The 14,882-nt window shown below is 44.4% G+C and overlaps 1 long non-coding RNA gene across 1 annotated transcript in view; it reads left to right on the forward strand.

Annotated features, from left to right (window-relative positions):
• The window catches only part of LOC144608805 (uncharacterized), a 53,888-nt gene extending 47,258 nt beyond the window's left edge, over window positions 1-6,630 (forward strand). Inside the window, exon 3 of the long non-coding RNA XR_013549238.1 lies at window positions 6,518-6,630. This is a non-coding gene — a long non-coding RNA (uncharacterized LOC144608805). The remainder of the gene's footprint in view (window positions 1-6,517) is intronic.
• Window positions 6,631-14,882: the final 8,252 nt, after the last annotated feature.

The raw sequence follows: 14,882 nt of genomic DNA on the forward strand, positions 1-14,882 counted from the left end.
CATCACAGCAGGAGGATTGGAGTTTAAAAATGGGGACATATTGCTGTAACAGTGCACCGTGTTGACGAGACTGCATGTGGAGTTAGTCTCCTGACTTAAGAAAGATCTACTGCCATTAAAGGCACTCAAAAAGAGCTTCACTTGGCTAATTTTTGCAACAAGTGTGTTTTTCCTTCATGAGCAGCGAAAGAAATAATATCTATATTATCAGTAGTTCAGAAGAATGAGGGGTGATCTTATTGAAGTGTGTAGGATCCTGAGGGAACTTGACAGGTAGATGTGAAGATATTTCCACTGGCAGAATCTTGAACAAGGCACATAGTTAAAGATCAGGGTTGGTCATTAAATCTGAAGTGCACACGGACAACTTGCCGGAGCTGTTGAATTTCTGGAACTTGTTTCCCCAGGGGGCCTCTCATAACTTTCTAATCTTCTCTCAGATCCCCTCTAAAAAAACGTTGACTTTCCTGAGAAAACAATACAACTTTGTCCAACCTCTCCTTTTAGTTAATGCTCTCTAATCCAGGCAGCTTTCTGGCAACCTCTTCTGCACCTTCTCCAAACCTCCACATCCTTCCTGCAATGGGGCAACCAGTTCTACACACAATAGCTAAGTGGTCTGATAACAGTAGGGAAGAAGCTATTCCTGAATCTGGTAGTACGTGCTTTCAAGCTCTTGCATCTTTTGATGGGAGAGGTGATAAGAGTGAATGACCAGGGTGAAAAGTGGTCCTTGATTATGTTGACTTCTTTTCCAAGGCAAGGGGGTGTAGATCGAGTCTATGGGTGGTTTATGGTGCAGGAACTTTGTGGTCTGAGCTTATGGCTTTCTACTGTAGCTCCCGAACTTTCATTCTTACATTTGGCCAACGCACTGTGCGAATTAGCCTCTGGGGTATCAAACAGAAGAGAGGGAAAAAATGAACATGTAATAGGAAGAGAGCCTTAATCTGATCAGCAATTATAATCAAGGTACAATTGTTCTATTACAGGGAAAATGAAAACAGGGCATGGAGTTATTTCAGCAGAACATCTGCCACTCGTCAAACCGATGTTGCTTTAATTGATACTAGACGTAGCTCAATGCTTGCGCTTTCTTTGATTTTGAAGAGCGAGATTACGCATTTAAATCAGTTCCATTTTGCCAGGATTTAATACAACATGTAGACTTTTTTTTTAAAACTTTGAGGGAAAGTGCTGGATGCAAGCAATCAGGCCTTCTCTCAAGGACAGGTGCAATTGCTTTGTGACAGTAATGTCCTGCTGTGGCTGCTAAGATATAATATAATTTCTTTCAACCTGTCAGACTCGGAAGAGAGGGAAACACAGGCTTGAATTGCGAACTGGAATAATGTAATTTAGCCGGCCTTGATTTTTAGCTGATTGTTCGTATTAAACAAAAAAAAATTCTGCCGCTAATAAATGACAAAGTGAGTTCTTCATTATTCCCATTATATTACAAAAAAAGATTAAAGCATCATCAAGCATAATGATTGTAAAAGGTCTCCACTAAACCAGAGAAATGAGCTTGGTCAGACTCAGATGGGAATTCCAGTTTGTGGCTGATGTGTTAGAGTCACACCCACACAGGAGGTTTGGGTAGTGGGACATGGGGAAAGACATTGTCCTACAACCCAAGAGCCCACCTCAGAAGACTTGCTGCCTCTGGATGCGGAGGGGTGAATAGATTGCATTCTGCACTGTGAAGGGGAGGAGGCTGAGAATCAGGCAGTGGCTACTGAGACCCTGACTCCTGCAGGTCCTGTTGATTGATTAGAATTTTGCCAGGACTCGAGGGCCTGAATTTTCGGGAGAGGTTGGGCAGGCTAGGACTTTATTCTCTCGTGTGTAGGAGACCGAGGGTGATTTTATAGAGGTGTATAAAGTCATGAGGGGAACACATAGCATACTCTTTATCCAGAGTAGGGGAACCATGAACCAGAGGACATAGGCTTAAGGTGACAGGGGAAAGATTTAATGGGAACACGAGGGGCAACTTTTTGGAATACGGAACGGAATACCAGAGGAGGTAGTTGAGGCAGGTACTATAACAGCATTTAAAAGACACTTGGATAGATACATGGATAGGAATGTTTAGAGGGATGTGGGCCAGGTGTGTGCAGGTGGGACTAGCTTAGATGGGGCATCTAATTTGGCATGGGAAAGTGAGGTCAAAGGGTCTGTTTCCATGCTGTATGACTCTGACTCAATGGTGCCTTGCACAGCAGACCAAAGGCTTTTCCAAAATTTTTTTGTGATGTCACGAATGGTCCAACGTTTAAATGCAATACATCTGAATAAGGAAGAAGCAATAAAAAAGATTTAAAATATTATAAAAGTTAAATTAAAATGTCAAGGCTTCAAAATAGCAATGGTGGGGCAACACAGTGGCGCAGCGGTAGAGTTGCTGCCTTACAGTGCCAGAGACCTGGGTTCGATTCTGACTAAGGGGATCTTTATCGAAACATATAAGATTACTAAGGGGTTGGATACGTTAGAGGCAGGAAACATGTTCCCAATGTTGGGGGAGTCCAGAACCAGGGGCCACAGTTTAAGAATAAGGGGTAGGCCATTTAGAACGGAGATGAGGAAAAACTTTTTCAGTCAGAGAGTTGTAAATCTGTGGAATTCTCTGCCTCAGAAGGCAGTGGAGGCCAATTCTCTGAATGCATTCAAGAGAGAGCTAGATAGGATAGCGGAGTCAGAGGGTATGGGAAGAAGGCAGGAACAGGGTACTGATTGAGTATGATCAGCCATGATCACATTGAATAGTGATGCTGGCTCGAAGGGCTGAATGGCCTACTCCTGCACCTATTGTCTATTGTCTACAGTTGCTGTCTGTACGGAGTTTGCACGTTCTCCCCGTGACCGCGTGGGTTTTCTCCGAGTGCTCCTGTTCCCTCCCACATTCCAAAGATGTGCAGGTTTGCAGGTTAATTGGCTTCTGTAAATTGTCCCTAGAGTGTAGGATAAAACTAGTGTATGGGGTGGTCGCTGGTTGGTGCGGACTCGGTGGTGGAAAGGCCTGTTTCCACGCTGTATCTCTAAACTCCAAACTAAACTCAAAATAAAGCAAGGCGAAGGGCCTGTTTCTGCATTGCATCTCTAAAGTCTAAAGTAAAAGTCATTGCTTTAAAAACATGGTGAAGAATCCTCGGTTGCAACAAGAACTTTTACGCTGGATATATATCCCTTGGAGTCCACAGCAACCATTATTTGTTCTACACTCTTGAGAACTCTTCAAATGTCAAAAACAGGGAAGTCTGTTCCAAAGCATTTTATTCTTAGAATCAAAGCCTTTGTGTGCAATGCAGAATTATAATTATCATAATTGTAATCAATTCACCAAATCATTTCAAGCTGCATCATTAACCTTATGACAACTACTTTCATTAAATGTTCTTTGTTTTCTCTACGTTTCTTTCCAAACTGAAGCAGCAGTCTAGAAATGGAATTCACACAGTTCCTAAAGGTCACCTATTGTTATGGTAATGTTCTTCCAGGGGTAACTGAGGAGGTTGATGATGGATGATGTACGCAGTCTGCATTTTTCCGCTATCGTTGAAGGTAACAAATGCTGGTAAAGGTGAGGCTGGGATGGGAGCAGGGGCTGGGCTGGCTGGAGGGTGGGGTGACAACGAGGGTTAGCTATGGGGCACCATAGGTTTGCCATGTGTTCTGTGAGATTTGCTTCTGAACCTGTGGCTGAGATTGTGAATAACACCGAATCCTTTTTTAATTTAAATGAGCAAAAAAAAACACCCGCTGATAATGAAATACCAACATGTCAAGTGTAACAAAAAATGCTGGAGTAACTCAGCGGGACAGGCATCATCTCTGGAGAGCAGAGAAGGGTGATGTTTCGGGTCGAGATGCTTCTTCAGACGTCTCGACCCGAAACGTCAACCCATCCCTCCTCTCCAGAGATGCTGCCTGTCCCGCTGAGTTACTCCAGCTTTTTGTGTCTATCTTTGGTTTAAACCGGCATCTGGTCATGTCAAGTTCAAGTTCCCATTGTGTTCACTCAGCTCATGGTCTATCTGCGGCAGGTCAAGAAGATGATACGGGTGTTCAATGCACTGTCTCCATGCTTGATATGCTGTTGGGCAGCGCAATAACTTGGCTGGAGCACAGATTAAGGGAGTAGTCATTCTATTCATCAGCAAATACCTAGACCACCCTGGGCATGCTCTCATCTTGCTGCTATCATCGGAAAACCCTGGCCTCTACGTTCAAGAACAATTATTTTCCAGCAACCATCAGGCTCTTGAACACTGCACAACAGATTGTCTTTAATCAGACTTTGCTGGACTTTATATTGCACTGACCATTATACCCTTTATCCTGTATCTATATACTGTGGATGCTTGATTGTAATCACATACAGTCTTTCCGCTGACTGGATAACACGCAACAAAAAAGATTTTTCGCTGTACCTCGATGCAAATGACAACAAACTAAACTAAACTAATTGGCCTCTGTAAATTGTCCTTGCGTGGATGAGAAAGTTAGGTAATATAGAATTCATGTGGATGGATGATCGATGGTTGGCATGGGCCGAAGGGCCTGTTTCCAGGCTGTTTTTCTGAACTCGAGTATACAACATATAAATGCATCACAAAATATAAGACTTCTCAACTCCTGCATTCAAATTTGCATTCAATTATGGTAAACATATTTGTTTATAATTCCTCAGCCATTTCCTTATTCCCATCATATGTAAAACACACTTGGTGAGTTACTCCATTACATTGTGTTTTTGGTAAACCAGCATCTGCAGTTCTTAAAGTCTATGATTTGTCCTGTTGCTGTCTGTTCAGGCCCCTTTTGTTAAACACTTTACAAAAATCTGTACTATCTGTATGTTAGGATTCTCCACACAAAAGAAAACCCACCAATTCTTGAATAGCCTACCTGGGGATGTGTGTAGGTGGAGTACACATCCCCACGGTGGCACAGCGGAAGAGTTGCTGCCTTACAGCGCCAGAGACCCGGGTTCAATCCTGACTATGTGCACGATCTGTACGGAGTTTTTAACGTTGTCCCCTTGACTGCGTGGGTGCTCCGGTTTCCCCCCACACACACCAAAGACGCACGTGTTTGGAGGTTAATTGGTTTCGGTGAAAATTGTAAATTGTCCTTAGTGTGTAGGATAGCGTTAGTGTGCGGGGGTCGATGGCCGGCGTGGACTCAGTGGGCCGACAGGCCTGTTTCTGCGCTGTATCTCTAAACCAAACTAAACTACACTAAAAGAAGCAAGAAGCAATTGTTTCTCTTCCTGCACCACCAGCCACCACCAATGTTCCACAAGCCGTAGAACACAAGAACAATGCGCGCTGCTTTCTGTGAGGAAACTAAGGGTTTGTTGCCTGACAGCCAGCGCTATGTTGCTGCTATTGTGTAAACCTTGACCCCTGTCTAAACTTAAAAAAAGCAAATGGGTGAGTTTGCCTCCTGTTATTGAAGGAAACCTGCTCCTTTATTCTGGCTTGCTCATTTGATGTCAGTGAGACTTACATGAAGTAAATGCTTGACTGCAAGCAAGCTTTCAATCTTTGGCTGCAGCCTGGCTTATGTTTAAATTAATTTTACCTTTCTGGTAGGCCACCTCCACCAGTCCAGAGCATTAAACGTATTAATAATGATCTGAAAATGATAAAAGAGAACAATGATTTCTGCCAATGTGCATTCCAAAGCTCTCCAATATGACTCAGTGAGATTTGACAAGCTTGCCGCCCACTAACAAGAACATATTGTAGCGCTGCTTCAGTTCTGTAATACACACACTGTGAGCACAATTACATAAAAGCATTCGCATCTGCTTTTTTTTTTCCTCCATTAAGATCCGGTGAACTGACAATGGTGAACCATTAATGAAAGCAAATGACGAACAGCTAGAAAAATGGAGCTGTTCTCCCTCTGAGGATGTTGCAATGTTCCCAGATTTCACTGCGAGTGGAAAATGAGAATTTTGAGTTGAGAGGGGAAAGATTAATAAGAACCTGAAGGGCAACTTTTTTTTCACACAGAGGGTGATGGATATATGGAACGAGCTGCCAAAATGAGGGAGATGAGTCAGGTATGGTAACATGTTCATATGTTATTGGAGTAGAATTAGGCCATTCGGCCCATCAGGTCTACTCCGCCATTCGATCATGGCTGATCTATCTTTCCCTCTCAACCCCACTTTCCTGCCTTCTCCCCATAACCCTTGACACACTTACAAATCAACATTTAAAAGACAGTTGGACAGGTACATGAATAGGAAAGCTTTTGAGGGATGTGGGCCAAATGCAAGCAAGTGGTACTTACTTAGTTGGAGCATCTTGGTCGGCATAGTCAAGTTGGGCCGAAGGGCCTGTTTCCCCGCTGTATGACTATGACTGTGTTTTAGGTGTGGGTGGTGTGAGGAAGATGTTTTTTTCAATCTTTTTGGGGGAATTCTTTTCCTTGCTCAGAGAGCTGACCTGTTGCATTACTTTTCAAACAAAAATGAAATATGTGTGATTATTTTTAGAGCATGTGGACCAGTTTTACAGCTGAAACAAACAACACAAAGTCACTCAGAGGGGAGTCCTTATCTGGAATGAGCTGCCAGAGGAAGGTACAGAAGCGGATACAATTCTACGGTAACTTTTAAATGATACTCGACCAAGTGGACCCGTTGGGCCCAAACCTCTCCTGCATTGGTGCAGCACCCTGTCCTCCCCCACTCCCCTCTCTCCTCAACCCCCCCTCCCCTCTCCCTTCTCCCCCACTCCCCCCTTCCCTCCCTCCTCCCCCCTCCCCTCCCCCTCCCCTCCTTTTAAACTTTAAAATGTGAATAACTTTAAAAATATAAGACCGATTTCAATAAAACTACTTGCATTATCACTAAAGTGACAATAGACAATAGACAATAGAAAATAGGTGCAGGAGAAGGCCATTCGGCCCTTCGAGCCAGCACCGCCATTCAATGTGATCATGGCTGATCATTCTCAATCAGTACCCCGTTCCTGCCTTCTCCCCATACCCTCTGACTCCGCTATCCTTAAGAGCTCTATCTAGCTCTCTCTTGAATGTATTCAGAGAATTGGCCTCCACTACCCTCTGAGGCAGAGAATTCCACAGATTCAACAACTCTCTGACTAAAAAAGTTTTTCCTCATCTCTGTTCTAAATGGCCTACCCCTTATTCTTAAACTGGCGAGTAATGGTGAGTAAGGCGGGCCTAAAATTGTCACGCTATCGTGTACCGTTTTGGCTAAAGTTCAGTCACAAACAAGATAACAAACGAGAGTTTTAGTATATAGATTTAGATAGTTACATGGATAGAAAGTGTGTCGAGGGACATGGCTGGGCCAAATGCATATCAATGGAACTAGCGCAGCCAATTAACCTACAAAACCACACATCTTTGGGATGTGGGAGGAAACAGGAGCAACCGGAGGAAACCTATGCGGTCACAGGGAAAACGTGCAAACTCCACACAGGCAGCAGCACCCGAGGTCAGGATCAAACCGGGGTCTCTGGTTGAAGGATGAGAGGAGATCTTATCGAAACGTATAAGATTATTAAGGGGTTGGACACGTTAGAGGCAGGAAACATGTTCCCAATGTTGGGGGGAGTCCAGAACAAGGGGCCACAGTTTAAGAATAAGGGGTAGGCCATTTAGAACTGAGATGAGGAAAAAAAGGGGTAGGCCATTTAGAAAATAAGGGGTAGGCCATTTAGAACTGAGATGAGGACAAACTTTTTCAGTCAGAGAGTTGTGAATCTGTGGAATTCTCTGCCTCAGAAGGCAGTGGAGGCCAATTCTCTGAATGCATTCAAGAGAGAGCTAGATAGAGCTCTTAAGGATAGCGGAGTCAGGGGGTATGGGGAGAAGGCAGGAACGGGGTACTGATTGAGAATGATCAGCCATGATCACATTGAATAGCGGTGCTGGCACGAAGTGCTGAATGGCCTCCTCCTGCACCTATTGTCTATTGTCTTTTGTCTATTGTCTACCTGCTGTGCTCGCATTTTCTCTGTACCTTCAAGTTGCTATTTAAATGCAGAGTTTTGGTGGCCATGGAACATGTCCTCCTCTGAGTCTTTGCATCAGGCAAATTTCCCTGGCACTATCATGGGAGTGAACAAATAAATAAAACATTATCAACTTTCGCAAGCAGTTGGCTCGGCTAAAATTCAGTCCCATGGAATGTTAATTTACTGGGGCAATTTAACGGAGCCCACTTTTCAGTACTTTCGTGCTTCTGAAAGCTCCAAAGTGCTTTCAATCACACTTCTCAACAGGAGATATTTCACTTGATTTTCTTTCAAACAAATTACTAATTATTTTTAATAGAGCCTTTTATCCAGAGGATTAAAGGTTAATTAGCAGATGCCTGATTATTTCAGTTTTAAATAACAAATTATAATCCATATTATTCTGCAGGAGAAAAAAAACAATCATGATAGTGGTCCATAAATTACCACTATGAATAAAGGAAGTTAAAACTACTTTGAAATCTTACTCCTGTGATCTTTGGTCAAATTACCCTAGTCCAAAAGTGAGTGCTAAAACTGGATTTTCCCACACGATCCACCAAATGTTAAAAAGAAGACTTGTGTGTTATGTTCCCAGATGATTTGTTGTGAGGGTTCCACCATGTTGAAGGCAAACAGGACAATTTAAAATTATTGAATTGGAACTGCAGAGAAGGAGATAATGTGGCCAGCCACCTTGGATGCCAGCATTTAATCACATCAGTCCCATTCTCCAACCAGTCTGCCACAGCAAATTGTTTCCTTTCAGCTGCCTGTACAAAATCTCTCTTGGTGGATTCTCTTTCTGCTACCCTTATACCTGGTGAATATCTACTCTCTGTGTTATAAAAAAAAAAGATATTCCTCACTTTCCCCTCGTTATCTTTTGCCTCCAGTTTTAAAACACCGTTCCCGGATTCCTTGCATCACCCACTGACAGGAAAGGTTCCCCCCTCGTTACTGCCCAAAACCAATCGTGATCTTGTCCGCTTCCATCACATCTCCTCTCAACCTTCTCGGTTCAAGGGGAATGTCACCACTCCAACTCCACAGCAGCTGAAAGCTTTCCGGCAAATCTGATTAAAGAGAAAAGAAGATCAAAAGTCCTTCAAAGTTCCTTTGTTAGTTGCACTTAGCTGACAACTTGCCACAAAAGACTTGCTGCGGATCTTTCTTGCTAACCTTGTGAAGATCAGTGGGAGCTGGGCCCTGTCACAGCGTTCCATCTGTTTCGCCTGCTGATGAATCCTAGCCAGTCATGCGTGGCTAATCAGTGCCGTTCTCCATGAGAGATGTAGGCCAGTGGATTCACTTCAAAGAGGAAAGCCAATCTCACTCGAACTGGGGCTTGCAACATGCGAAGGTGTAAGATTCAACCAGGAAAATGAAGCTCTCCTTCGTGGTACGTCCCGATCATCGCCTTCCTAGGATGTCCCGTTGTAGGAGTTCCCTGAGTTAACATCGCGGACTCCTTTTGCAGGTCATTAAATTTAGATGGTCCTTGCCCCGGTTACCACGGCAAGGACTATCACCTGCAAAGAGAGCAGATAAATATCTCCACCGGAGATTACAAGAAAAACTATAAATGCTGGGAAGCTGAAATGCAAACAGAAACCTCCAGGACAGCACAGCAGGTCAGGCACATCTTGAAAAGAGAAAATAGGTTACTAACTCAGATGAACTTTTCAGCCTGGAGAAAAAACAGATGTGAGAGCAGTATTGAAGAAATATATATGAGGACAAAGTGAGGTAGATGTTTTACAGGGGCCAATTAACCTACAAGACCGCACGCCTTTGGGATGTGGGAGGAACCCGGAGCACCTGAAGGAAACCCATGTGGTCACAGGGAGAACGTACGACCTCCACATGGACATCATCCCTTGTGTTACTCCAGCTTTTTGTGTCCTTTCGTGTATTAACAAGCATCTGCAGTTCTTTGTTCTGTGATGGTAATGGCAACCAGTGGCCAGAGTACTTCACTCTAGGGACACCTATAATAAGTAGACAACAGAAAGGGGGTTGCCTGCACTCACTGCAATCAGGGGCTGAGGGTGAGTTGCTCATTGCAGCACTTGCACCTGGTTCGAGGGATTTTGAATTTAACCTCTTCATATTTTATTCCCACGAGTTAATGTGAATGGCAGATGAGAGAATCTGCACTGCCCCAGCTAATGTCACCAGATGTAGTAACCATCCCATTTAGTTTAGTTTAGGTTACAGCATGAAAACAGGCCCTTCTGCCCATCGAGTCCACACCAACCATCGATAACCCATTCACACTAGTTCTATGTTATCTCACTTTTACATCCACTCCCTACTATACGAGGAACAATAGACAATAGGTGCAGGAGGAGGCCATTTGGCCCGTCGAGCCAGCAACGCCATTCAATGTGATCATGGCTGATCATTCTCAATCAGTACCCCGTTCCTGCCTTCTCCCCATACCCCCTGACTCCGCTATCCTTAAGAGCTCTATCTAGCTCTCTCTTGAATGCATTCAGAGAATTCGCCTCCACTGCCTTCTGAGGCAGAGAATTCCACAGATTCACAACTCTCTGACTGAAAAAGTTTTTCCTCATCTCAGTTCTAAATGGCCTACCCCTTATTCTTAAACTGTGGCCCCTTGTTCTGGACTCCCTCAACATTGGGAACATGTTTCCTGGTTCTAACGTGTCCAACCCCTTAATAATCTTATATGTTTCGATAAGATCCCCTGTTTCGATAAGATCCCCAATTCACAGTGAATAACAATTCACAGTCAACCAACAAACCCACATGCCTTTGGGATGTGGTAGGAATCGAGAAGGTGAGCAAACCCACGTAGTCACGGGGAGATGGTGCAAACATCACACATTCAGCACTCAAAAAGTTAGGATTGAACCCGGGTCTCTGGTGCTGTGAGGCAACAACTCTACCAATTTGCCACTTAATTAATTTTAATTCATTGACCTTTATTCCAAGCTCCAGAACAAAAGCTCAGGTTCATAGGTTGGATCAGCACACCAGTGATGTCCGAACTGGTCTACCAAGATCTTCCAATCCACCCAACAACGAGCCAATTCTCCACCACCTTGCTTTCTCCATGGGACATCCAGGGCCCTCTTTAACCTTCAGCCTCATAAAGTTGCCCGAATCTTTGTTAACAGTCGCGAACGTGCTCTTGGGTTCCATCGGAGTAGTTCAGCTCCCCGCTTCTAATTCTCCTCGTCGCAGTAGAAATCTGCAGCCAGGAGACTAGCTAACAACAAAAAAAAATATGATCGCAAATGGAAAAAGTAAGTGTGGTTGAAGATCAATGATGCTCAGATGAATGAATTACATCTTGAAGAGGTTTAAATCCTCAGAATAAACTGCAATACCTTGGCTTGCTCGGGAGGTTAATCCACTGTTGCCAGCTTCATTGCTACGACAGCTGTGGAGACAGTGTGTGGAATTGGAAATGATGTGCCATCCTCTGCAGCAGAAGCTCTTCAACGATGCTGCCGCACAACCCACCCTCTCCAGTTACCGGTGGTTTAGTAAAGCAACTCAAGAATCTAACATTAATCAGAAACAAAAAATAATTGGTGAGGCTTGGAAAATTCCTGGCATAAATGAGATATATGTAATAACATATTTAAGAATGTTTTCTCCAGGTGATGGATTGTGCATTGAGGGTTACAGGGTAGTAATCGATTTAAGTGGTGTAAACCATGGCAGCAAGCATTTGCATAGTGCATCAATCCTGCAGACTGAGAATTCAAGCTTTCACAGCTTGCAATTTCGGCTGCCGTAGCTGGGTGAAAATGAATTATGCGTGGATGTGAAAACGGGGGCACAGGGAACTGCAGATGCTGGTTCACAAAGAAAGATACAAAGTGCTGGAGGAACGTGGCAGGTCAGGGAGCAGGCACAAGGAGATGAGAGGGAGGGGTGAGACCAGGTCTGTTTGATTTATAGGTGGAAGCAGGTGTGGGACGATGGTGACAGGTGGAGGAGTGGGAGGGAGGACTTTGGAGACCGGCTAAAACACAAAGTGTTGGGGTAACTCAGCGGGTCACACAGCATCTCTGGACAATGTAGATAGGTGATGTTTCGGGTCGAGACCCTTCCTCGGTCCCCCTCCCCCCAGACGGAAGAAAGGTCAAGTTCCCCTGGTCCTCACCCAACACCCCACCTGCCTCTGCATCCAGCACATCATTCTTTTAGCTCCCCTTCCCATTGCCATACTGACCTTTCTGTCCCACTGACCTGGATCCATTGTCAGAGTGAGGCCATGCAAACTGGAGGAACAGCACCTCATATTCTGCCTGGGTAGCTCACAACCCAATGCTATGAACATTGAATTATTCAATTTTAGTTAACTAACTGGAGGAACAGCACCTCATATTTCGCCTGGGCAGTTTGCAGCCCAGTGGTATGGACATCGACTTCTCCAACTTTAGATAGTTCCTCTGTCCCTCCCGTCCCCTCCTCCTTCCCAGATCTCCCTCTATCTTCCTGTCTCCACCTATATCCTTCCTTTGTCCCGCCCCCCTGACATCAGTCTGAAGAAGGGTCTCGACCCGAAACGTCACCCATTCCTTCTCTCCCGAGATGCTGCCTGACCTGCTAAGTTACTCCAGCATTTTGTGAATAAATACCCCCTCTTACCTGGATTGGCATCCATTTCTCCCCTCTCCTCTTCCCACGGTCCCCTCCACCTATATTCCTTCCTCTGGCTTCACAATTCATACGTCTTATATCCTCAACTCACAATTTTTGTCTTTTCATTTTTCTTTCATTATTTTTTTGTTTTTTTGTCTATGGCCTTTTCCCAAACATCTGCCAATCACCCCACCCCTCACCTGTATCCACCTATCACTTGCCAGGCATTGCCTCGCCCCCACCCCCCACTCTTCCAGCTTCCCCCCCCTCCCCATTGTAATCAGACTGAAGAAGGGTACCAACCCAAAACATCCCCCTCTCCATGGCTCTCCAAAGATGCTGCCTGACCCGCAGATTCACTCCAATACTTTGTGCCTTTTGACATGAAAAACCATGTGATTCGTACTCTCATATTTCAATGGGGTGTACTTATGCAAACACGCCTCCTCCCCATCAACCCCATCTATACTTCACGCTGCCTTGGAAAAACAGCCAACACAATCAAGGACATTTTTCACCCGTTCATTCCCTCGTCCCCTCTACACTGTCGGGCAGAAGATACAAAAGCTTGAAGGCACATACCACCAGATGCAGGAACATCTTTTCTCCCGTTGTTATCAGACTACTGAATGATCCGCCCAAAAGCACGGGAGCAGTCCCATTCTCCCAACATACATCATCGTGTGGACCTTGCGCTATAAAACAAAATCTGCACTTTCTCTGCAACTAACATATATTCTGCACTCTGGTATTTTTCTCTTTGCACTACCTGTTAAACTTGTGCATGGCTTGATTGTATTCACGTATAGTTTAATTTGACTGGATAGCACATAAACAAAGTTTTTCAATATCTTGGCACACGTGACAATAATAAGCCAATACCAATACCAAAAGACTAACAATTCCCAAGGTCTCCTTTGAAATAAGAAAATCTCCCTTATTAACAATTGAGCCATTATTGCCAAACAACGTGGGCCCCATCTTTTGCCTTCTTCAGCTGTGTTTCCAATGCATCACAATCCATTGTAACACTGGTTGTATAGCCAGTTTAAGAATGGTGGCTAATTGCTCACTGTATTTAGATGCCCATGCTTTGCTGCAGAGCTGATTTGCCATTGTGGGAGTAAGGCGTAGAAATTGTGTTCGCTGCTCTGTAAATCTTTGTGTTTAACAGAGCACGTTTAAATTACCAACTTTGCTTCAGCACCTTACTGAAGAAACGGAGGCATTTTCTGAACAGCCACAATTTAAATAACAAACACTGTGCAAAGTTTGTACTTAATCATTAGTTTTAGCCTCTTAATGTCAGCTCGCAAAGTAAGTCTGAACATGGCAAAGAAGGAGGTACCAACATTTCTGGATGCAAAAGGCTTCAAGTGATATGGAGAGAGTGGGAATATAGCATTGTGATAATGGCGCGGTCTGATAGTATTGAATGGCAGTTCCAAAGGGCTGAATGGCCTACTTCCACTGTTCTCTCCGTTTCACAATTTTGTGTACTTGAAGTTCAAGATCCAGCTGGAATTCAATATTAGTCTCTCAATGTTACATTCCACAGCTGTAGCTCCTTTCTGATTTTCCATGTTGTTTTTATTATATTTGCATTATACTAGATGCAAAGTGAACATTAATGTCATGGTCAGTGCAGACATGGAGGGCCAAAGGGCCTGTTCCTGTGTTGGACTGGACCATGTCTTATGCAGATCCATTCCTCATTCTATTATTTGTTGGTTTTGCCTAATTCCTGGTGGGGTAGAAAGGTTCTCATGCGTGTCTCAGCCTAGACCCTCTGTACATGCACCGATAGTACGTGGCTACCTTAAGCCATGGGAAGTCCAGCAAGTGTGGAGTCTCCTTGGCTTGTTACCGCGGCACGGTGGTGCAGCGGTAGAGTTGCTGCCTTACAGCGAATGCAATGCCGGAGACTCAGGTTCGATCCTGACTACGGGCGCCATCTGTACGGAGTTTGTACGTTCTCCCCGTGACCTGCGTGGGTTTTCTCCGAGATCTTCGGTTTCCTCCCGCACTCCAAAGATGTACAGGTATGTAGGTTAATTGGCTGGGCAAATGTAAAAATTGTCCCTAGTGGGTGTAGGATAGTGTTAGTGTGCGGGGATCGCTGGGCGGCGTGGACCCGGTGGGCCGATGGGCCTGTTTCTGCGCTGTATCTCTAAATCTAAATCTAAATCTAAATCTACATTCTTAGAACAAAGAACTGTACAACACAGGAACAGGCCTTTCAGCCCC

Source organism: Rhinoraja longicauda, chromosome 32, assembly GCF_053455715.1.
Source record: "Rhinoraja longicauda isolate Sanriku21f chromosome 32, sRhiLon1.1, whole genome shotgun sequence".
Classification (NCBI taxonomy): Eukaryota; Metazoa; Chordata; class Chondrichthyes; order Rajiformes; family Arhynchobatidae; genus Rhinoraja; species Rhinoraja longicauda.